The sequence below is a fragment of the Manis pentadactyla genome, chromosome 7 (genome assembly GCF_030020395.1).
Source record: "Manis pentadactyla isolate mManPen7 chromosome 7, mManPen7.hap1, whole genome shotgun sequence".
Lineage (NCBI taxonomy): Eukaryota > Metazoa > Chordata > Mammalia > Pholidota > Manidae > Manis > Manis pentadactyla.
Genome location: NC_080025.1, coordinates 30570854 through 30596157, shown reverse-complemented (window position 1 = coordinate 30596157; position 25304 = coordinate 30570854). Strand labels below are relative to the sequence as shown.

At 41.1% G+C, this 25304-nt stretch overlaps 1 pseudogene; it reads left to right on the top strand.

The window, feature by feature from the left end:
* Positions 1–14355: 14355 nt before the first annotated feature.
* On the top strand, positions 14356–17283 carry LOC118908294 (DNA endonuclease RBBP8-like; annotated as a pseudogene).
* The last annotated feature ends 8021 nt before the right edge of the window (positions 17284–25304 follow it).

Below are 25304 nucleotides of genomic sequence, written 5' to 3'. Positions count from 1 at the left end.
TGTATCTATCTGAATTTGAGCATATCATTAACCTTACTAGGAGGGCCTCAATTTGTGTATCTGTTAAATGGGCATAAGACTGCCTTTACCCTAGGGATGGTCTTATTCTAAATGATAAACCATTTGAGCGCTTTGGGAGGCAATGCAGTGATCCTTGGTGATTAGTGTTTTATTGTTGTTCAGTATGCTTTTACTATATAGCCCATTTACGAATTTGAAAGTTTGAAAAAGCAAAATTTGACATGGATGGTGTCCCTAATGCCTCCAGGCCATCCGAGTATGTGTCCTTTAGCTTCCTCTGCAGTACCCGGAAAAGCAGCTAGCTAAAGAAAATTCATGAATCAAGTCATCTAAACATGGTTGCCATCTATGAAACACAGCTGGGGATCACTTTGGCCATATGTTAAAAACCTTCAGTCTTCTGTGTCATCCTTCCAGTAAGGATAATATCTTGATTTTCCAGATGGAAATGTGGGCACAGAGAAAATAGGGGAGAGGTACAATGTTAAAAACCAGAATTATGTTCTCTTTTGAGAGCTTTTCGATTCTGTTTCTATGATTCTTACAAGAGAAGCAGAATGGCTTGGAAGTTCAAGCACTGTTGTGAGATCTTATTGCTGGCGAATTAATGCAGCATGTTTAATTTATCCATCTTATTCAAGTCCCTTTGCAATAAAAGTCAAGTAAATGGCAATATGTTTTCCTTGTGGTAGTTAAAAAATATCACTCCCGAGCATGCAAATATAGGGGATTCTGGTTTTTTTCCTTTGTATTCATTTGATTACCCCATAGTTTATAAAGCACATTTCTGTTTTGTACACTTTGTACTGACAAGTCTGGGCATGCAAAGACTGGAGTGAGTTCACAAAAGCCACTTAGCATATTTGGTTGCCATTTAAGTTATGACTTTGGAAACTAAAGACGACAAGCCCATTTACAGTGATGGGCAGGTTTACGTAAATGGCTGCACTAACTCTATCCAAAATAGCTTCAGTTCACATGGAAGAAGGTATTTTTTCATTGCCACTCTGCCATAAAACTCCCTAATGTTTTTAAGAATATCCACACTAATTAAGAAGTATTTCAGTACCTCTTCTCTTGTGTATCCTTTTTGTAAGTCATGAGACCTGAGCCACCAGGGCTATTGACTGACACCAGCCTCTTCCTCCAAAACATTTACTCTGACGCAGCATAAACTAGGGAAGGAAAGTCAACAGACTCAGCCTTAAGAGCACATACGGGGCTTGAGGCTTGTGCATCTATTTGCCTCATCGACTATCTCTTTTTCCTATGGTAGCAGTTCAGTGACTCGAGAATATCCAAGTTCAAACACAAAGGAGACTCCTGCCTTTTGGGGGCCCTCAGTGCCCTGGGAAGCCCAGCAGTCAGGAGGTGTGTTCTGTGGGCTAGTAAAGGATTCGTACCCCAGCTCTTTTCACCAGCCACGCCCTGTGGCCTCATCTATGAAATGGAGGTTAAGAACTCCCACCTCCAAGAACCATTTTCAAAGTTGAATGAAATTCCTAAGGTTAACTGCTCAGTGTGCATTCTGTAAGAGCTGTTACTGTTTCATACTTGCTTTGAGCCAGTCTATTAACAAGTACACTAAAAATAAAGTGACGCATTATTAAGATAAACCAAGAAAAAAGACTGTTCTCAGGAGGGAAATATTTGTATTATATAATTTTAAACATAATGAAGTTTCTTACTTTCAATAACATACAGTAACAGAACTGCCTGCTTAATTTATAGCAAACCTGTTTAGTGAACAATAAGAACCATTTAGGATTATCACAGCAGGATATACCAGAGAAAGGTGTTAGACCTGCTGGATTTCAGCTCTGGCTTTGTCCTGCAGCAAATTACAGCTTTAATCTTTGGCTTCCTCATCTGTTAAATCAACACCTTGTAAGGGTATAGTGAGGATAATGTATTTAAGGTATTTAAATGTCTGTCTATTGAGAGAAAGCACAGAATACACTATATGAAATAGTATTTTTTACTGCAAGTAGAATTTTTAAATTATTTTGAATGCTAAATTTAGTCTGATATATGTAAACATTCTCCTTGAAATTATTTGTACTATTGCTTACCTAATCCCTTTGTCATTGATATAATTAAAATTTCACCTCAAAGCGTTGTGATTGTGACAGAGATCACGGAATTGCTTCTGGAGTGGCGGCTGGGGTGGGGAGGTGGCACCAAGTGCTATTTCTCATGGGGATGGTAATTACAAGGGTGCGTCTGCCTTACAATTATCATTAAGCTATGTATTTCTTTGGTGTGGGTTTTGGTATCTGTGTTTTATTTTATAATGAAAAATGTTTAAATAAAAATATTATTCAACCCAGTTACTGCATAAACTACTACAAAGATGAATCACAGAGGAGCAATTTCATGAGGTTTCATTGTTTTTAAAACACAGATAATAGAATTAACATACAAACTCCTGCCTTTCCTTGGGCCCTTCCACCAACACCGAATCGCCATCTGAGATTTCCTTTTTCATGAGAGAAATTTTGGATGCCAACACCTGTAAATATAAAGTAGAATAAATTCATCTTAGAAAATGACAGAGTTTGCATGGCAATGTACAGACTCATTGCTGTTAATTTGAAAAGATGGACCAGCCTCATGACTTGAGCCACAGTGAGCATGGTAGTGCCCACTTAAATAAGAAGTGTACACAGAAAGAGATCAGTGGGCAAGTTGAATGTGAGTCCGATTTGCTGTGGCTATTAAAAATATGAAAAGATGCCTTATGTTTATTGAATAAGTCACTCTTTTCTCTAGTGAAAAATGTGAAAATTGCAATTATTCTGTTACTCTGTAGAAAAAATATGAACACATATCTTTGGGATACTTTGCTTATAAAGAAGAACCTACTCAGGCTTTCTGGGAACGCAGAGGGGCCTGACGACATCCAAGCTTCAGGGGGACCAGAAGCAGAAACCGTGCCAAGAACCAAGAAAACCCTGGTCTTTCTCCCCTGGTCGCCGCGGGCTCTCGCTCTTCTCACTCTGCAGGTCACCTCCCACTCCCTGACAACCAGCCGTGTGCCACTGAAAGGCTGCCCTGTGCTCCTGGACCCTTGGAGCCACCATCCGATGGTAAAGGACTCCTTCTGCCTGGGCCCTGATTCCAGAGAACCGTGGGCAAAAGACACCTTGGGGGCAGACGGGTCCCTGCTGAGGCCCTTCTGTGATCATCATCGATCACAACGTGGAACTTCCTTCATGCCAGCAACACTGGGCTGCTGTGAGTCAGACTCTGCTGGGGATTCAAGGGTGAATAACACCCAGCCCCTGCCCTTCAGGAGGTCAGACTTCAGAAAACAAGGCAGACATCAAAATAAATTCTTTAAAGAGGGTAAAATGAAAGAAGCCCAAATAAAATCTTCCAGGGTCCTCCAGGAGTGGATGACAAATTTCACAGAGGAAATTATAATAGAACAATCCTGAAGAATGCATATTAAAATGCATAATGCACACTTAGACAAAAAATGTCAGTTTACTTCATCAAAATGGGGAATTTCTCTTCAGTGAAGAACACTGAGGCCAAAATCTTGACAGGTCCAAGAGAAGACTTCTTGCCCTATCTAGAACTGACGAGGACCTAACGCAGATTGCTCAGAAAAACAAGGGGCACTCCACAGAAGATGGCAAGCATCAGGAGGAAGCGATTGACAGAGAAGGCCAAAAGCACAGCGCTCATGGGCCACAGTCCTCATGCACCACCAGCCAGAAGGATCGGCAAGCTGGAGAGTGCCCGGGCTGGCAGGGGCGGGGCGCTAGGCTCTGGGTGGGTGTATTAATGGCTGTATCCATCCCAGAGAGCACTCTAGCAGTGCATATCAGTGTCTGCATTAATACTTCGCACCTGGTTCAGGAAGATGGGGATAAAGTGGAGAGGCCAGCTGGGAAGAGTCTTCTGTGTCACGAATTTGGTTTTTACTCTGAAGACAGTGGAGAGCCAACAGAAGAGTCTAAGCAGGCAATGATGAGGCCAGTACAGAACTGATGGCGGCATGGGGTTCAACACAGAGGGGAAATGGCAGCTTAGAAATGAGCTAAGCGGCTGCATATATAAAATGACACACAGTGAGTAAAGCAGAATGGAAACAGCATACAGACACAAACTTCTACTATATAAAAATGGCAGAGTACATTTAATAGAGATCAGAAATGAATCTGGACTGAAATGGCATATTTAACTTCCGTAGCTTTCTTCTTTCCTATGCAGCAGCTTGTTTATGATTTTTTTTTTGGTGTCATTAATCTACGATTACATGAGGAACATTATGTTTACTAGGTTTCCCCCTTCACCAAGATCCACAACAACCCCCATTACAGTAACGGTACATCAGCGTAGTAAGATGCTGAAGAATCACTACTTGTCTTCTCTGTGTTGCACAGCCCTCCCCGTGTGCCCCCCACGTTATACATGCTAATCGTAATGCCCCCTTCTTTTCCCCCCCCCGCCCTTATCCCTCCCTTCTCACCCATCCTCCCCAGGCCCTTTCCCTTTGGTAACTGTTAGTCCATTCTTGGGTTCTGTGATTCTGCTGCTGTTTTGTTCCTTCAGTTTTTTCTTTGTTCTTATACTCCACATATGAGTGAAATCATTTGGTACTTGTCTTTCTCTGCCTGGCTTATTTCACTGAGCATAATACCCTCTAGCTCCATCCATGTTGTTGTAAATGGTAGGATTTGTTTTCTTCTTATGGCTGAATAATATTTCATTGTGTATATGTACCACATCTTCTTTACCCATTCATCTACTGATAGACACTCAGGTTGCTTCCATTTCTTGGCTATTGTAAATAGTGCTGCAATAAACATAGGGGTGCATCTGTCTTTTTCAAACTGGGCTGCTGCATTCTTAGGGTAAATTCTTAGAAGTGCAATTCCTGGGTCAAATGGTATTTCTATTTTGAGCTTTTTGAGGAACCTCCATACTGCTTTCCACAATGGTTGAACTAATTTACATTCCCACCAGCAGTGTAGGAGGGTTCCCCTTTCTCTGCAACCTCGCCAACATTTGTTGTTGTCTTTTGAATGGTGGCCATTCTTACTGGTGTGTGGTGATATCTCATTGTGGTTTTAATTTGCATTTCTCTGATAACTAGCGATGTGGAGCATCTTTTCATGTGCCTGTTGGCCATCTGAATTTCTTCTTTGGAGAACTGTCTGTTCAGGTCCTCTGCCCATTTTTTAATTGGATTATTTGCTTTTTGTTTGTTGAGACACGTGAGCTCTTCATATATTTTGGATGTCAATCCTTTATCAGATCTGTCATTTATGAATATATTCTCCCATACTGTAGGGTACCTTTTTGTTCTATTGATGGTGTCCTTTGCTGTACAGAAGCTTTTCAGCTTGATATAGTCCCACTTGTTCATTTTTGCTTTTGTTTCCCTTGCCCGGGGAGATATGTTCATGAAGAAGTCGCTCACGTTTATGTCCAAGAGATTTTTGCCTGTGTTTTTTTCTAAGAGTTTTATGGTTTCATGACTTATATTCAGGTCTTTGATCCATTTCGAATTTACTTTTGTGTATGGGGTTAGACAGTGATCCAGTTTCATTCTCTTACATGTAGCTGTCCAGTTTTGCCAGCACCATCTATTGAAGAGACTGTTATTTCCCCATTGTATGTCCATGGCTCCTTTATCGTATGTTAATTGACCATATATGTTTGGGTAATGCCTGGAGTCTCTATTCTGTTCTACTGGTCTGTGGCTCTGTTCTTGTGCCAGTACCAAATTGTCTTGATTACTATGACTTTGTAGTAGAGCTTTAAGTTGGGGAGCGAGATCCCTTCCCACTTTATTCTTCCTTCTCAGGATTGCTTTGGCTATTTGAGGTCTTTGGTGTTTCCATATAAATTTTTGAACTATTTGTTGCAGGTCGTTGAAGAATGCTGTTGGTAATTTGATAGGGATTGCATCGAATCTGTATATTGCTTTGGGCAGGATGGCCATTTTGACAATATTAATTCTTCCTAGCCAAGAGCATGGGATGAGTTTCTATTTGTTAGTGTCCTCTTTAATTTCTCTTAAGAGTGTCTTATAGTTTTCAGGGTATAGGTCTTTCAATTCTTGGTTAGGTTTATTCCTAGGTATTTTATTCTTTTTGATGCAAATGTAAATGGAATTGTTTTCCTGATTTCTCTATTTAGTTCATTGTTAGTGTATAGAAAAGCCACAGATTTCTGTGTATTAATTTTGTATCCTGCAACTTTGCTGAATTCCGATATTAGTTCTAGTAGTTTTGGAGTGGAGTCTTTAGGGTTTTTTATGTACAGTATCATGTCACCTGCAAATAGTGAAAGTTTAACTTCTACTTTACCTGTCTGGATTCCTTGTATTTCTTTGTTTTGTCTAATTGCCGTGGCTAGGACCTCCAGTACTATGTTGAATAACAGTGGGGAGAGTGGGCATCCCTGTCTTGTTCCTGATCTCAGAGGAAAAGCTTTCAGCTTCTCACTGTGCAGTATGATGTTGGCTGTGGGTTTATCATATATGGCCTTTATTATGTTGAGGTACTTGCCCTCTATACCCATTTTGTTGAGAGTTTTTATCATGAATGCATTCCTTCTATTAAAAAAAAAAAATAACCAGAAATTTAAGAACAGTCATTATCCTTTGATCCTTTCTAGAAGGTGATGTCATGGCAGTCTTTGGTGGTTTCAGACAATTCTTTTTTATGTGATTATTTGAGAATTTAGAGCCTCCTTATACATAAGTTACTCTTTAAAGAATACAGCTACTCAGAGTTTATGGGATTATTAATGATTTTTCAAGATATATTTTGTATTTTATATGGTTTCTACAATGAGGTTGTATCCCCTATTTTTACTATTTCTCCAGCTACATTCTGATTTTTCAATTTAGGTGAATTTACGATTCATGTTAGGTAAATTGCATTGAAATTACAAATCTTTCAGCCAAGTCTACTGTCTCCCATGAAGTGAATTGGTCCAACTGGCAGGTGAGTGGCCCAAGGAGGGTGGGAAGGTCAGGCCTGGCTCCAGCACGCTCTGTGCAGTGATGAAACCCACAGAGCGTGTGGGCCTATGGGTCCAGTGCCACAGACGGCCAGCAAGTGCTCGTCAGCTTCTCTTTCATATGTGCGGAGACTTGAGTGCCTTTGCTCTAGAACACTGTTCGTTTCGGTTCCTGTAGCCTGATGGTGATCAGCACCCTTTGGTCCTGCCAGTGCACCGACAACCCCAGGGCGTACCAATGCCCAGAAGACAAAGTCTTGTGGTTTGCTTCCAGTTCTCAGACCTCACTGTCTCCCTCTGCCTGGCTTCGTTTGTCCTCAGCCCGTCCATTAGTTTTGTACCCCATCTCTGGGGCTTAATGGCCCATTTTCTCACTAATCCATGAGAAGACTTCACTGAGGCCTAGACATCCTAGATGACTGGACTCTGGGTGGAGTGGCTGTGAGCCCTTCTCCACCAGGACGTCACGGAGATTAGGTTCGGGGATTTATGCTCATTTGGCAGTGGTGCACTCTAAAGCCGAAGAACCATGTGAATGTTACATTACTTGCTAAAATGTTAAAAAAAAAAATTACTTAGGATGCAGCTAGCTCTTTATCTTACTGAAAATATCCAACTACTAGAAATGGGACCATCTCTGTCAAGGATTATGACCTGTGCCACGTCGTGTCAGGCTGCATTTCCTTACTGCTCTTAAGCACCTTTAAAGAATTGCTTCATGTTTTGGCCATTGTGATAGGATTTAATATGTTCAAATAGTAAGTGAATAATTAATATAGTTGCACTGTACTTAATGCAATAGTTGAGTCCCTGAAAAGTAGTGGATTAAATTATGAATAGAACAAATACTGAGTAATTCCATTTAGTATTTTAAATTACTAAGCTCTGTGAAGAAATTCTATTGTTAATGGCCTAGTAATTAACCAATTCTTGTGTAAATCAGGTGGCAAAATTATAAAGTGTAAAAATCAGGGAATTTGGAGGAATAAGAGCCAGGTTTCAGTTCCCATTCTGCCAAGTATGTATGAGCTGTGTTATATCAAAACATTCAGCTGCAGTTTTTGTCTGTAAAACAGGAATTCCTGCACAATGTTACTGCGTTTTGCAAATTATAAAGTACTGTAGGTGTGAGCTGTTGGTATGGTTATCTGCAGAGCCTGTTAATACACACGCTCTTGTGTGGTTCTGTAACCTGTGGTTGACACAGAGGTGTTTTTTACTTTTCTATCTAGATGGTGAAACCACCGGTCAGAAAAGTCTAGCAATTGATCTAAGGTAACATTACCAAGGTGTCGGAGGCAAAACTAAAATTCAAATGTTCTGACTCCAAAATTGGCACATTTTCTACTTCACCTCAAATTTGGTTTGGGGGGAGGTGATGAATACTTAACACATTAATATGCTGTTGCCCCATTTAGGGGAGAGTGCAAAAGGTATGAGAAACAGTCTTGGCCAAAATTCTAGCTCTACCTCATATAAGCTGTGTGATACATGCTTAAATATAATACTTAAACTCACTGAATATCCATGTACTAGCAAATAAAATGATGTGTGTATTATACATGATACGTAATAAGCATTCATTAAAGAAAACATCAGTGCCAAATTCAGTCCTATACATGTGTGGGAGAACAGAAGCCAAATACATGTGAAGCGGCCTGGGGCAGGTCCATGGTTCTCCCTGCCCTCATTTCTGAAGGGCCTTTCTAGGGACCAGGAGCAGAGAAGCACTCTCATGTCCCATGAATTTTCTCAACTCCAGCAGTCATGAGAGTTGTCTGCAATTCTGAACATCCTTCCCATTTCTTCCTGAGAGGCAACAACGAAATCATCTCGTGATTACTAAAGGAAATGGAAGATTTTCAGTCTCAGATGGCAGACTGAATACATAAATTTATAAACTGTTTTAAAATGCTAATAAATAATAGCTTAAAAGTCCAATAAAAAGGAATAGGAGTTGTTATTGACAAACCATGGAGTTCCACAAATTTCTGTAAAACATTAAATGTAGAGAAGGGCTGATGGACGAAGGGGTCCCTAGATTATTGAGCCCAGATTATTGAGCAGGCTGGACACAGGCATCAGGAGTGAGACCTCCTGGAAGGCCTCAGCCCCATGGCAGGCGTGCAACAGGGCAGCACACGGGGGCATATGCTAAAGACCTGCACATGACAACCAATCCTCCCCCACTTCCCTAGGTTGGATGCTCAGCCATGAAGCAAAGAAAAAATATCTTTTCTAAAGACATCAAACAAACTCTCTGGGAAGAACTAAAGGAGCTTGAGTGGTGTTGGTGATCGGGTGAGACTCCCCTCCGCGGGCCTGTGCAGAGCAGCCGCCTCCTCCCAGCCCGCCTGCCTCGTCTAAAGCAAAGTGAGTCCAGATGGCAGCTCCGCCTCTGCAGGCAGTACCCGGAGGTGATCTTTGAATTCCCTCATTTTCAAATATAAACAGATACCCAAAGATTATCAGACATCTGGGTCAAATCTGCAGAATGGAAGTCCCGAGAGAAAGAACAAGTAAACAGAGAAAAGCTGTCCCTAGAAGAGATAGAACTAATTAATGAAACAGAAGATAACACTTTAATGTAATTAGTACCATCACAAAGATAGGAACAAATATCCATGAAACAAGGAAAACAAACAGTCTGAAAATGAGAAATTACTAAAAATAGAACAAAAAAGTACCTACTGAAATTGCGTATCAATAGATGGCTAGCTAGGAAAATAAAATCAAAGAAATCTCTCAGAAAGCAAATCCAAATGACAAACATACAGAAAATTGAACTGAAAAGTAAAAGACATAGAGGCTTAATCTAGGAGGCCCAACATATGACTAATAAGAATTCCAGAAACAAAAAACAAAGAAAACAGAAGGGGTGAATTTATCAGACAAATAACAGAAGCTCCAGAAGTTGTCAGGAAAGACAAAAGAATGTCCAGAAAGATTAATGACCCACACCTAGAAATTTTTGTGAAATTTGGGCATCCCAGAGATTGAAAAAAAATTCTAAAAGCCTCTAGAGAGCAAAACAGGAGGAAGAAGCCTGTGATACCCTTATTCTGCAGAATGATGGCAGAGTAAAGGCACTTTCAGACAGGCAAGTGCCAGAGAATTCACTTCCCACCCACCCCTTCACTGGAAGCACTTGGGAATGTTTTCTGGTAAAATGTGTGGGTGTTGGATGCAGTGGCTGGGAGCCGGGAGACTGACGCAGGACAGCGCTGTGGTGGTGGCTCCGCGGCAGTCCCAGGAAACGACCAGGCCTGGAGCAGAGCATGCGGTCCTGCAAGGACCCCTGGAGAAAATGGTACGACTATTTATTTAGACCAAATGGAATGATCACGCACTCTGAAAAAAGTAAATGAAGTATAATAAAGACCTTGGATCTAAGGAAGTAACTAGGAACTCCAGGAAGAACAAAGAGCTGTAAAAGCAAACCAGCCTAAATAAGAAAAAATACTGGAGTTTCAAAAAGAAAAGTGGAAGAGTTCCCAAGCCATGGGTAAGATGAATAAGAAGTTGGCAGACAATAGGGAGAAAGTCAAGAAAACATGTTAAAACATACGTTTCTTCTTACAACAATGAAAGAGTAAAGAGAAACTCAAGAGAAAAAGTTTAAGACAGACATTTTCCAAATATAGTAAGGCAAACCGAAATGTGGTGTGATTGAGTTTTATGTTAGGACCATTTGCATTTAAGGGCTCACAAGTGCTAGTGAGAAAGTATTGTGTTTATAGATACTGTTTGACTATCCAGGGAACAATTTTTAGTGCAATATGCAAAGCTGTTCATAGTAATGTGTAATGCAATGCTGTTAATTATTTTCAATATTTAGAATCAAGTTGTAGACAAATAGCAGAAAAGTTCATTATCATTGCAAAGCAGGCTATGAATGTAACCAACTTTGATATTTTAAAGTAAATATTTAAATGTCAGCTGCCAAAGGTTGAGACAGAAAGAGGTGGGCTGCCAACACTCACAACACAAGATGGGGAGTGGCGGGGAGAGTCCATTGTATTTACATTGAACAAGAAATGGAGGGTTGAAGTGTGCTGGGCGGGAGTAGTTGCAACAGTGCTTGGGAGCTAAATCCTTAACTCTCATAGCAAGAAGTGAATAGACAACACTTAAGATGTCATCTTAAACACTTTAAGATGACATCTTAAAGTTGGAAAATCTAGAGTGCTGCAGATTCTAAATTATAGATATGGAGCTGACCACTAGAATAAATGAAAATCAGACAAGGCTAAAAGTGATGAGCATGGTAGGCAGAGAGGAAGGGGAGAGACGTGACGTGTGGGGCTGTTTGCTTCTATTATAATCCCTTTGGTTTGCTTCTATTATAATCCCTTTGCAATTATTTTTTATCTGATGAAAGTCCTAATATTTTTCAGTTTAATTAAAGTCTGGTATGCATTGCATATTACGTTACCACTTTGTACAGGTATCCACTTTGACATGTTGACCTCTTAGGTAAGTACTTTATTATTCCCATTTTATGGATAGGACACTGAGGCTCAGAGATGTTACCAAATCACTCAAGGCTGCACAGCTCCTAAGAGCTGAACCTGAATTTCAGCCTGGGTCAAAGGCACTCTTATTTGAGATGTGATATCGTCACTCAGATGGCTTTCAGCCTGCTTGTCCCATCCGCAGGTGAAGGCTCAGATTCACCTAAGAGTACGAAGTGCCAGGAACAGGGCAGTGGCAGGGTTTCTCCACAGCTCTGAAGAACAGAGGTTACACATCACAGAGAAGAACTGAACCAAGCTGAGTATTTATGGGACTGTCTTAAAGAAGGTAATATCTAAGATGAGATGAATTTCTAAAAACAGTTCTCAATGTGGACTTACAGAACTTCTAGAAAAATGATTTACATCACCCCACTAATTTTGCTCCAATGTGGTCTCTACCCCGCCCCCAGCATAGGTACCCACATGCACCCACACTCAAGTTGTATCCTTATAACCACCAGGGTTTGGGTCTTGACTTTCCTTTGTGAGACCAAGTCAATGTGCTTGAGCCCAGCTGTCTCACCCCAACCTCTTCTTTGAGGAAGCACACCATAAATTGCCCTTTTTAATTTTAATAAGGTCTTATTTTTAATTTGCAGAAGTTGTAATGGATAGAAAAAAGAGCAAGTCCTAATAAAACCAGTTAAAAAAAAAAAAAGAGGTACCTCCTGTCTTAATTTCAGTCTTTCTACCATCATCCTGCTCTTGACAACTTCCTCCTCTTGTTGCAGCAGTTTCTTTGATGCATCAAGCATGGTGCGCATGTCTGAGGCTAGCTGAAAGTGCGCATCATATTAATCATATTATCTCTGACCTTAGTAACTTATTTTTCAAATCATAGTAAGGATCCAGGCTGTCCGGGTCTGTACTCTTGATGCTGACAGTGTGGTCCTTCATTAAATCTTAATGAGCTGGGTTTGAACTGATGGTGTAAACTGTAAAACAAGTATGCAAACACTTTTTTCCATTAGATATATGGGTGCTTTAACAAAAGAGCCTGTATTTTTTCTCTCACTCCCTCGTGAATCCTTCAGGATCTTACTCTTTCAGTTTTTCCCATTCTCTCCAACCTACTATCCACCAACTTTTTGAATGACAAGTCTTCACTTTCTGTCTGTATTTTCTTATTTTCCAAGTCCTTTTCAACCTCCTGAAACCCACCTTCTTGTCCTTCCACCAAAGTAGCATCATGATGGGAGGCTGCACTCTGGGTCTCTTCTGGTCCTGGATCAGAGCTCAGGATGACGTCTGTTACAACACATGGTGGGAATTTAAAATGCACGCTTCACTGAAAACTTACATAAGCCACAGGTACTTAAGAAAGGATGAGGCATGGATTTCTCTATCCTTCCATCATCCCATGAACTGGGCAGTGGCATCTGCGTTCCAGCGGAGAGACTCTCCCTCCATTCGTCTTCCTTTTGAGGGCAAGTGAAGGCAAGCTGTCTTGTTTGAAGGATTTGGGTGCCTGCTGTTTAAGGCGTTACCTGGGAACTCTAGATGCCCCGCCAGGAGACTATGTGACTTACAAAACATTGTGATTTCCCTTGCTAGGAGAAGGAAGCTATGCATCCTGGGAGCAGCTGAGCAAAGGTGTAGGGCTTCTAGCTCTCGGGACCCCCTGCTCCTTCCCCTCTCCATCCCATCTGGCTCACTGTTCTGACAGCCCAGAATTAATCCCTTGGCCACTCTCACATGGCTGTGTACATTTCATAGCAAACCCCAGCCCTCCTGAAGCTGTTGTTGCTGGACACGCAAGTCAACACCTAAGTAGCCAGATAGAGGGGCAGACTCAGCCCTTACCTCCGGGGCACTTTGAAGCCCTTGATACATGACTATTCCCTTTTCTAAAACTCGGACTTCTCTTGGCTTTACTAGTACTGCCCTCTCTTGATTTTTCTACTGTTCTGATCTTCTCCATCTGATTCACTAGCTCCTTAATGCCATCTAAATGTGGGAGTTGTAAAAAGTGAATACCTAATATTTAAAGCGGAAAACTAAGAATGTCAACATTTTGTATAGTATTTAGAAATATGAGAAATACAAATAATCCAGAAATAACCAAAAGAGTTGAACGTGGTTTCCCATAAGATTAGGAATTAGTAGCAAAGAGGGTTATTGTTTTTCGGTAATAATTCTTATGGGCCATTTGATTTTTTAAACTAAACTAGATATAACTGTTTGTTTAGTTAAAATTAAAAATACACTTTAAAAAGCTCAGTAGAAAGGCTGTAAGATAAATCTTTCTATGTACTGACCTATGGAAACATCTCTAAGATTTGTTAAGAGATAAAATCACACGGGCAAATAGTGGTTAGTATGCGACTATGTGTGTATGTATGTGTTTACAAAGCTCATATGTCTACAGAATATCTCTGGGAGAACATGGAAGATAATCTCAATGTAGTGGTTATTCTGGGAAGGAAAACTGAACAGAGGGCTGAGCCTTTTCATGGTGTATCTTTTGCATCTTTTCCATTTTGTATCACGTGCATTTTTTTACTTATTCAAAATAAAATCATAGTCATCCAAATCTGGTTTAAAATTCAAAAAAATAGGACGCCACCGTGCGGCGGGCGGGGGGCCCAGCCGCCTCCACGCCCGCCCAAGGGGCTGGCTCCCTCCTGACTCCCCCGCGCCCAGTCCCTCCCGGAAAGCGCGGGCTGCCCCGAGGGGCCGGCCTTCCCGCCCGGGCCGGCAGGTAGTGAGGGTTGGAGGAGGAGAGGGCAGCCGTCGCTCCACCGCCCGGAGCGCGCCCGTTCCCTGCCGGCGCTTGCACGGATCCCCGGGCGATCTCTGAGCTGTGATATTTCACCTGTCCAGATACAGCTTCATACCTACACAGGGTAACAGAAAAGGTCAGAGACATGAGGCAAGCAGGAGTGTGGAGCATGTTAAGCAAGATGAACATCTTTGGAAGCAGTTGTGGAAGCTCTAGTTCTGCAGATGTATCTAATGACTTTAAGGAACTTTGGAAAAAATTAAAGGAGTATCATGATAAAGAAGTACAAGGTTTACAAGTAAAAGTAACCAAACTGAAAAAGGAGCGAATTTTAGATGCACAGAGACTAGAAGAATTCTTCACCAAAAATCAACAGCTGAGAGAGTAACAGAAAGTCCTTCATGAAACCATCAAAGTTTTAGAAGATGGATTAAGAGCAGGATTATGTGATCACTGTGCAGTAATAACTGAAGAACATATCCGGAAAAACAGCAAGTTTGAAAATATCCAGCAGCAGAATCTTAAACTCATCACAGAGCTTATGAATGAAAAGCAAGTTTGAAAATATCCAGCAGCAGAATCTTAAACTCATCACAGAGCTTATGAATGAAAAGAATACTCTACAGGAAGAAAATAAAAAGCTTTCTGAACAGCTGCAGCAGAAAATTGAGAATGTTCAGCAACATCAGGCATCTGATCTACATCTGATGAAATGTTATTCTGGATTCACCAATTACAGCCTTTTCATTTTCTGGCATCAGCCGGCTACGAAGAAAGGAGAACCTCCACATCCGATACTGAGAACAAGCACATGCTAAACCAGACCCTTCCATGTGTACAGATGAATTGAGAAAAGTTCCAAAATTTCCAACTCATCCACAGCATAAACCTAATGAAAATGAAATTCTAGTGGCTGACACTTGTGATCAGAGTCAATCTCCTATGCCTAAAACACATGGAATGAACAGTTATCCCACTGATAGGTCATCTTTTAATTCAGTTACAGTTGTTGCTGAAACAGCTGGACTTCGTGTTCAAGAAGAATCTAAACCTCAAGGTCCCATGAGCCCTCGTGGTGATGAGCTCTGCCACTGTCTAGAAGGGGATTATAAGGAACCATCTTTTGAAGAATCTAGAAGAAATAGTGAAGACAGTTTAGGGTTTTCAGATTCTGAATCAAAGTCTCCTCCTCAAGAAGAATTGACGCCTCAGGTATCATCCCCTGTATTTGGAGCTATCTCTAATGTGAGAAGTAGTATAGCTTTGAATACAAGTTTGTCCCCTTCCCTTTTAGAGACTGGGGAAAAAAAACCCCATCTGAAAACACTGCCTTTCAGCAACACATCTAATTCTAGATCAGAGAAAACTAGATAAAAATCTGAAGATAGTGCCCTTTTCACACATCACAATCTTGGGTCTGAAGTGAACAATATTAGCCAGTCATCTTCTAACAAGCAGATGCTTAAAAATAAAAACGTAAGTGAATCTGTAAGTGAACAGGACAGTGTGGATCCCATTAAAGATGCTGTTACTGATAGAGACAGCCGTGTGGTGGCCCTGAAACCATTGGGAGGCAGGCCATCCAAAAGAAAGAAAATCAATGAAGAAAGTGAAGATGAAGTACACTGCCCACAAGCCTCTTTTGATAAAGAAAATGCTTTTCCTTTTCTGCTGGATAATCTTTCTTCCATGAATGAGACCATGTGATGGATAAACCTCTGGATCTGTCTGACTGATTTTCAGCTGTTCAGTGTCAGGAGAAAAGCCAAGGAAGGGAGACCTCTAAAATCAGACTTAGGCAGGCGGCTCTCAGGGAGGCTTGGAAGCCCATTCCAGAGGGCCCTCCTCAAGCCGTGAGGCCATGAGTGGGAGCTGTGTGTTAACCAGAGATTCCCCAGAGCCATTTACAGGAGTGCAGCCTCAGTCCTTGAGTAAATCCTCTCCAGACAATGAAACACCATTACAAATAAAAGAAGAAAATCCTATCTTTAAAGTCCCTCTACATTCACATGAAAGTTTGGAGACAGAGAATCATTTCGAGGACTTGAAGGGTGCTAGTTCTCGTGAGCCAGTAAAAATAACCAGGTCAGTCCGTGGAGCATGTGAACGTGCATCAGTTGTTCAGTTAAATCCATGTAGAATTGCTAAAACAAAGTCTACAAAACAACCAAAATGTATCCTTTGAAAATATCCAGTGGAGTATAGATCCAGGAGCAGACCTTTCTCAGTATAAAACGGACATTACAGTAATAGACACAAAGGATGGCAGTCAGTCAAGATTAGCAGGAGGAGAGACAGTGGACATGGACTGTACCTTGGTTAGTGAAACTGTGCTTTTAAAAACGAAGAAGCAAGAGCAGAAGGGAGAAAAAAGTCCACACAGAGGAAGAAAATTGAATGACAGCTTGGAAGATATGTTTGATAGGACAACACACAAATAGGGGTCCTGTTTGGAAGATGGTTTCCTCCAAGTGGCGGATGAAGGGGAGGAATTCTCAGCTCCCACAAAGACTCCAAGCACTCATGGTGATAAACAAGATAAAGTCAAACAGAAAGCATTTGTGGAACCATATTTTAAAGATGATGAAACAGAGACAAAATTTTGTCTCATATTGAGGTAGTTCAGAAAAAAGAAGACAAAAATTGCTTGGACACACATGTAAGGAATGTGAAATTTAAAAGAGAAGAGAAGTTGGCTTCCTGCTCAAGGCACCGATTCCACAACATTCCATCCAACACACCAGAGAATTTTTGGGAAGTTGGTTTCCCTTCCACTCAGACTTGTATGTAAAGAGGTTATACTAAGGAAGATCTTGTCCTTGTCCAAAAAGACGGTGGCCTTACAATGCCATGTTTTCTCCAAAGGCCAAGGAGCAGAAGACATCGATGCTACAGCAAAAACAGGACAGAGGACAATTTTTTTCTTTTCAGTTATTTATAGATAAAGTTATTATTAAACACTTATTTCCCATCTTAGAACCCAAATAGTTACAAAGTAAGTTTCTTAGCAAACAGACAATAACTTAGCCCACCTTGGGAGCAAAGCAGGCAGCCTTGAGTGATATGCTCCCACACCAGGAAGCTGCTCTCCTGGGAGGAAATCAGAGTTGTAAAATTCTTGTAAATAACCAGGAAGACTAATAAGAAACTTAATGTCTCTTCAAAGATAAAAATTTGGGGACCACTTAGCAGGTCTGCATCCCTAGGCCTTTGTCTCTCAACTGCCTATAAATCCCCTAGACAAGGACCACCCTGGTCCCACTGCAGTACCTGCATCTCCACTGACACTCAGCACTATTAGCTTCCTGCTTTATGCCAATCTAGCAAGTATACAGGGGTATGTCCTTGTCGTTTACTCTCATTTCTGCCATTACCACTGAGATGGCACATATCTTCCTGTGCTTATTAACCTATGGGGCTTCCTTGTCTTGAATTGCCTGGCTCATTGCTGTCGCTGTTATTTGGGCTTATACCCCCTTTCTTTCCAATTGGAGACCCTGGCTTTTTTTCCTTTGCCTGTATACTACAGATGTTAGACTGTGTTCACTTTAAGATACTGCAAATAACCTTTCCCAATCTGTCTCCCTGTTGTTTTTTTCCTATGGTGTCTCATTTTCCATGGGTTGGAAAATTCCACTCCCCTGCCCCCATAGCCAGTGCCAGTCAGCTGCCCAGCGTACACTTGAGCAGAAAGCTGACCCTGTGTGCCACAGACACTGTCGTCAGCCAACCGCAGGTGGGACAGATGCTGGCCCCAGCCACAGGTGTCTGCTCTCCCACCAGCTGGCTTTGCAGTGATGGTTTGTAGAAATCTCTCTCGTCACCAGCCCCTCCAACAGCCAGAAAACCTGATTTTCTCTCTGGACACACGTGAGGTGGTGAGGGAGGAGAGCCTTGGCGTGGGTGGGGAGGGGCAGAGGGCTCGGCTCCTGGGGGAGATGTGAAGTGAACGGACACACACCACTGGGCTTTCAAATATAAAGACTTTAGTGAAGGTAGATATTGGTATGGGGGTAGGTTTACAAGTCAAAGACCCCCAGGAAAAGTGAGGAGTTGGGAGCTTCTGAGGATTTCCCCACCCCAGGAAGGAATGCTGCTAATCTAGTATAAGTTGGCCCCATGGGCCTCAGACCACAGCCCTCCTCAAGTTAAGGCTTAACTCAAAGCCCTGAGGAGAATGTACCAGCAAGTGACAGATTCCAGACCAAGGTGGCTTGGCTAGAAACAAGAAAACAGAGCCAAGTATGTGCAAATGCTAAGGTCCAGTCTAATAATCATGCCAAACTGCAATAACTAAGTTCTGTACTTTGCTCCCACCTCTTTGCTAAAGTTTAAGCCCCAAGAATTGGAGCCTGGTAATTGCAATGGGGGGTGTATGGTAGGAACCGAAACTACCAGGAAATCCAAACCCCTAGGCCTTGCTGGGGGGCACTTCCCTCCATGCCTTGCTGCGGGACAAATGTGGACAGGCTGCCCTTTCAAACCTCTTTGGATGATAGGCTTGAAATGCAGTTTACGGGATGGTCACACAAAGGAAAGACCCCTTCTGTAACCTCTCCCCGTCGACTTTCCCTATCCATAATCCAAGACTAAAATGTTTTAGTAAGAAACAGAGCTTAGCCTACTCTTGCTGTCCAAAAACCTAGACAGGAAGGTGTTGTCCGACTCCATCTGCTAGTTAACTGGTAAAGTTATTCATAGAGCTGCTTGGCCCAATATGACAGGATGAGAACCTCTGTACCGAGTTTTGGCAAACAAAGTTGATCAAAAATAACATGGACAGGCAGCCTACCAAGGCTCCATGGAGATATGTCACAGGGAGAAAAAAAAGTCTGTTAAATAGGGGCCTGTGGTTAACTTAACATGTAGTCTCTGTTTACAGTGTACTTCTCTGAAAATGAGAGCCACCCAGAAAGAAGCAGAGCCCAGGGATAGAGAAACAAGTTGTTTAAGGCATCATATGAATCCACAAGTTCAGCCATGATGGAAGCAACATCTGTTCATTCTGATGCTCTGATTTCTTGCTTAAGACAGTTGAAGTTGGATTTCCATGTAAGCAACCAAAACATTCTAACAGAGGTGACTTAAATATCAGAGGGTGAAATGTGCACTATTAACTAATTGGAAAACCCTAGAGAATCAGCTGGCAATCTTACTCAAACAAATACAAGAAAAGATTAATTTTTTTTTTCCATAAGTGGTGTTGGGGCATTAAATCCATGCCTCAAACCAAACTAAGTTTTGGAAAGATAAAATATTTGATTAAACCACAAAAGAAATAGAAATAAATATAGACAAATTTTTACCTGAGCTGGGAGTAAGAAAAGTCTTTTTTAGCATTCCAGCAAAAGCAGAAAACAAACAAAAAGATGGACTTGTAAAAATGAACTCTTCTGTTTGTAATAGCACATGATGATAAGTCCATTAAGACAGGAAGTGTGGGAAGATCAGGTCTGGGACTCCTGGATCCCTGGGGGTGGGGAAGATGATTGGATCTGGGGCAGGTTGGTTCTTGTGGACACAGCTGTCTGTCCAAATGAACTAGAAGCAGGTACACATGCCTAACACTGAGGGGTGAGCACAAGGTTAGAGACATGTTTGGGGCAGCTCAACATATAGACGATAATTAAATCTACTAGAGTGGATGTGATTATCCAGGAATGAGACAAAAAGTGGTCCTCAGAACCTTGCAGAGTACTGATATTTAAGGAGCATGGAGGTAAAAAAAAAACCAAGAAGGAGATTCTTAGTGGCCTTGAAAATACTTAGCACTGTGTGGGCTGTATACTGGGTATTCAATAATACCCTTTTGACTGTTTCCATTTGTTTCTTAAATTCAGTAAATTTAAAAGTAGGTCAATTCAGGGGGGTCCTGGTGCCTTGGCTGCGCAGGACGTGGGGTAGGGGGTGGGGCAGCGCCGGTTTCCAGGCAGCAGGTGAGGCCATGCGGGGCGGAGGCCGGAGTCGCGGGGCCGGGATCCCGAGAGCCCCGGCCCTCCTTCCTGGCTGAAGCCGTGCTGGTGTCGGGGGCCCGGTGAATGAGGTCCGTGGCCCTGGGAAACTCGGACCAAAGGCCGCCAGCAAGAACGGAGTTGGTCCCCATAAACTAACTGAAGTCAGCAGCTTCCCCTGACCTTCTCAGCTCCCAGACAGCTGGCTGTCAACCAACATGCACCTGGCAGAAAAACAGAAATCTTCTCTGGAAGAGAGAAAAGAACTAAGATCCTGACATCAAAAAGTCTCCCTGGAATAAAACCAAGATCTTGACATTGGGAATATCCTAAGGAATACCCACTCAATCGCCCTATAATGGCCACTACAGTTCAGCAGGCCACATGGACGTGGACAGGCTTTCCAGTCGGCCCTCTGGTGGACAGCTTCTGGCTTGAGCAAACAGCCAGGGAGTATCAGGAGGGTCAGGAAAGTCTCTTGCCTGCTGTGACCAACATATTGAGAAAATAAAAGAAGTTGTTACATTCATAAAAGAAGAACACGGTGCTATTAAAGGAAAAAAAATTCAGAGAACAAATAAGCAAGCTTCTGGAAATTAAAATTATGATAGCAGATATGAAAGAGGTTAAGATGAAGTAGAGGATCAATACAGAATGTAGAATATGGGAAATAACCCAGAAAGTAAAATTAAAATACAAAGGTAAGAAAAGTAGGAGAGAAAAGACAAGAAAACTAGAAGATCAATCTAGAAGATTCAATACCTAAATAATAGGGGTTCCAGAAAGAGAAAACAGAAAAAATGGAAGGGAAGAAATTTCAGAAAATTTCTTGGAACTGAAAGCATGCTTGCCTGGTACAGTGGTCCAAAACAGACCCACATCATATCCTATCATGGCATTTCAAAGCACTAGGGAAAAAGAAGATCCTACAATCTCCAGAGGGATGGGGAAAAAGGGTTTCATACCAGAACCAAGAATCAGAATAACACCAAACTTCTTAAAACATAACAGTTGAAGCTGTAAGACAATGAAACAATGTCATCAAACTTCTGAAAGGAAATAATGTCCAACTGCAATTCCACTCATGTCGGAAAGTATGAGAGCAAAATGCAGCTCTCTAAAATCTCTCTTACACTCTTTCTCAGGAAGGTATAGGAGTGCTCCACCAAACAACAAAGTGAAATAAGAAAGAGTAAGCCCTAGGATCCAAGAAACAGAGAAAAGGAGTCTCCAGGAATGGGTTTATTGGAGATCTGAAGGTGACCGCAGTGCCTAAAAGGCAACATGTCCAGGATAGAACAGGTCACAAAGTTCCAGGAAGGATTTTTTCAGGAAGGTGAAATTGACAGAATACCTAATTTGAATATCTTGAGGAAATTTGTACACTTTAAGAAGGATTTAGATTATATTAGCAACAAGTATGTAAAGAAGTAAGCAGATGTACAAAAAGACCATTGTTAACTTCAGAGAAAACTTAAATGTGCAGGGCTTATTAAGATTAAGAACTTGTACTAATCAAAAACAAGTAAAAAGGTAAATTAGAATTTTGAGGAGATATTTACAATATCTCAATTTCATGCCAAAGATAAATGACAAATATTACTAAGAATATATAGTGAACTCTAAAACTCAATAAGAAAACCACAAACAACTCAATGAAAATTAGGCAGAAGATATGAAGAAGTATTTCACAGATGAGGAAATTACATATGGCCAATAAATACTAAGAGATGTTTGACATTATTGTTGATCAGGAAAATGCAAATCAAGACCACAATGATGTAGGCATATCACTGGCAAAAATTTAAAAGACTTATAATACCAAATTTTGGATAAAGTGTGGATTCACAAAATCTTTTAAGTGTTGCTGGTGAGATTTAAAATATTTAAATGTTTTGACATTACCTTCTAAAGGTAAAGAAAAACTTATTCTATGAACCAGAAATGATTATTTTAGATGGAAACAGAAAAAAATTATATATAAAAGAGGAATGCATGAGGTTCACCACAGCACCATTCAGCAAAAACCTAGAAACAATCCAAAAGCTGCCCGTCAATGGAAGAATGGATGAGTCAACTGATAACTTACAGCAGTCAAAACAAATAAATGTATGGATGAATTTTTGTCATAAGATTTTATCCGAAGTGGAAAAGTAAATCTCAGTAAACAGCATGATGTACTTTATATAATATTAAGAAAAAATTTTTAATTTCTTTGTGGGATTAATACATAAATCAAGTAGAATAGAAATCAAATGTACAAATACATATGACTTGATTATTTCTCCTACACCAGAACGATTAGAGCCAAAACAGTTCCTACAACTCATGACCGCCTCACATGGTGTCGGTGTCCTTGAGGAGCATCACGCCCTTGGGCTAGACTCAAGGTCAGATAATGACTGTGTGTTGAACCCCCTACTCAGAATTCTTTAGATGTTTAAGTTCATTTGCTCAATAAATCTGAGGAGTGCCTTTTCGGTATTACTCTTGTGCTGTGAAGCCTTGAGTTCCCTGGCTGGCCTTTCAGATCTTCAGCATTCTGTCATGTTCCCTCCAAATCTGCGGGTCAGAGGCAGGGCAGAACTGACAAACATAAACAGTCAAAGAAAAGAAATAATAAAAATTAAAGCAGAAATCAATGAAATGAAAACAAGAAATCAACAGAGAAAATCATTTGAATTTGAAGTTGGTTCTTTGAAAAGATCGATAAAGTTGATAAGCTTCTATTCAGGCTAAGAAACAAAAAAGAAATGAATCCATGCAAGAACGAATGAGTAATAAAAATTACTATTATCTGAAATGAAAGAAGAGGCATTATTAATGATCCCATGGATATTAAAAGGCTAACAAAAGAATATTATGAACAACTCTGCCCCAAAATTTGATAACCTAGATGAAATGAATGAATTATCTGAAAGACAACAATCTGCCAAAATTAACACAAGAAGAAACAGACTATCTGAATAAGCCTATATCTATTAAAGAAATCTAATGAATCATTAACAACCTTCCAAAACAGAAAGCACCAGCCCTGATGGGTTCATTGCAAATTCTAACAAACATTTAAGGAAGAAATTACCCCATTTCTCTAAAATCTCCTTCAGAAGATAGAAGCAGAGGGAATACTTCCTAATTCATTCTATAAGGTCAGGATTACCCTACTATCAAAACCAGATAAATACCCTACAAAAAGAAAACTACAGACCAAATATCTCATGAATATAGATGCAAAGATACTCATCAAAATATTAGCAAATCAAATCCAAAAATGTATGAAAATAATTATACACCATGACTAAGTAGAATTTATCCCAGGCATCTGAGGCTCAAAAGGTGCAGAAAAAGCATTTAATAAAGTCCTATGCCCATTTATGATAAGAAAACTCTCAGTAAACTAAGAATACAGGGGAACTCCCCCAACTTGATAAAGAATATGTTAAAAAAAACCTACAGCTGGGGGCTCCCTTGTCCCCTCCTGGCCTGAGCCAGGAGCTCTGTCCTCTCACTTTCTCTCTAAATAAAAGTCTCTCACTTGCTCTCCTACCTTAAGTGTTTGTGAAGTTCATTCTTCGACTCCGTGAACAAGAGCTCCAGCATCATTTTGGGGGGCTTGTCTGGGATAACTTCAGAGATGGGAGTGTTCAAGTTTAAAGCCAGACATGCCTCTGGCATGCATTCTGAAGAATTGGGAGCAATTTGATCCCCAAACCCTGAAAAGGAAGTGTCTTACCTTCTGCACGCAAGCCTGGCCTCAATACAAACTCTCTGATGGAGAGGCTTGGCCCTCCAAGGGAAGTACACAATATAATAAGGTTATGCAGCTAAATTAATTTTGCCACAAGGAAGGAAAATGGTCAAAAGTCCCGTGATCTACTACAATATAAAACTGGTTTTCTAAATCCTTCTATTGGAAATCTAGTCTACTTACTGGGTTCATCATTATCCTAAAAAATTGGGAGGTTTTTAAACTAGACTCTCTGAGACAGAAATTTCCCTGAGACAAAAATTTATCTCCTGCAATACAGCCTGGCTTATATCTTTGAAAAGAGAAGAATGCTTAAAGAGAAGCTTGACTTTGTTATGTTTAGTGAAGGTTTTGTAAGTAATCTAGCATGATTGTTAAGAAGGAGTGAACTAAGTAAGTGTAGTAACTGAACTTCTCCTTGGCTGCAGGGGTGTTGAGTTAAGAACACCCCACACCCTGCAAACTTCCTAAGCCTCCAACATCGATGGACTAGGAGTGTTTTTCATTGGAATGATCACCTAGCCTCCATTTTTGTACCATCTCTTGGTTTAAAAGATGTATGTAATTTGGCATATCAAATACTTAACCAATTTTACTCAAAAGGCCTTAATACTAAAGTAAAACTAATGCGCCAAGCAGTTATACAAAACAGAATGGCACTAGACATCTTAACAGCAGTACAGGTGGGACCTGTGCTGTAATTAAAGTTGTGCATTGTGTGTACATTCCAAATTATTCACAAAATGTCTCTGATTCACTCCAGGACCTCTGAAAGCAAAGGCCCAGAAGTCCTATGGAGTACTACAACATGGAGCTGGTTTTCTAAATCCTTTTGAAGCCATGAAACTGCAAATGGTGATGGAAATGGAACCCCAGATAGAAGTGCCCATCTTCCAAGGCCCTCTTGGCTGACCACTGATGGAGACCTAACTGCACCCTTTACGGCGCCCCCTCTCAGCCTGAAGCAGCCAGAGCAGTCATTGCCCCCTTTCCCTAGCAGCAGCTAGGGTCTCCATCTGGAGAGGGGGTAAAGAGACAGGGACCATGGGTTTAGACAGTGTAGGGTGAGGGCCTCCGGAGAAAACAAAGCAAGATAATCCATTGTGGGATTTGCTCTGGCCTGCTGGGGGGCCCAGCCTGTTTTTCTGACCTTACCCAGGTGCTGCCTTCCTTCCTCCAGTCCTAAACAAATGATTTGCAGCCTGGCCAATGTAGCAAGCAAGCCCAAAACAACATAGTAAAAACAGGAAGGATGCCATCTTGAAAATTAGATTGCATTTTAAAATCCAACTTGCTAAAAAGTAACTTCCTTAACATACGGACAATAACTCAGCCCACCGTGGGAGCAAAGCAGGCAGCCT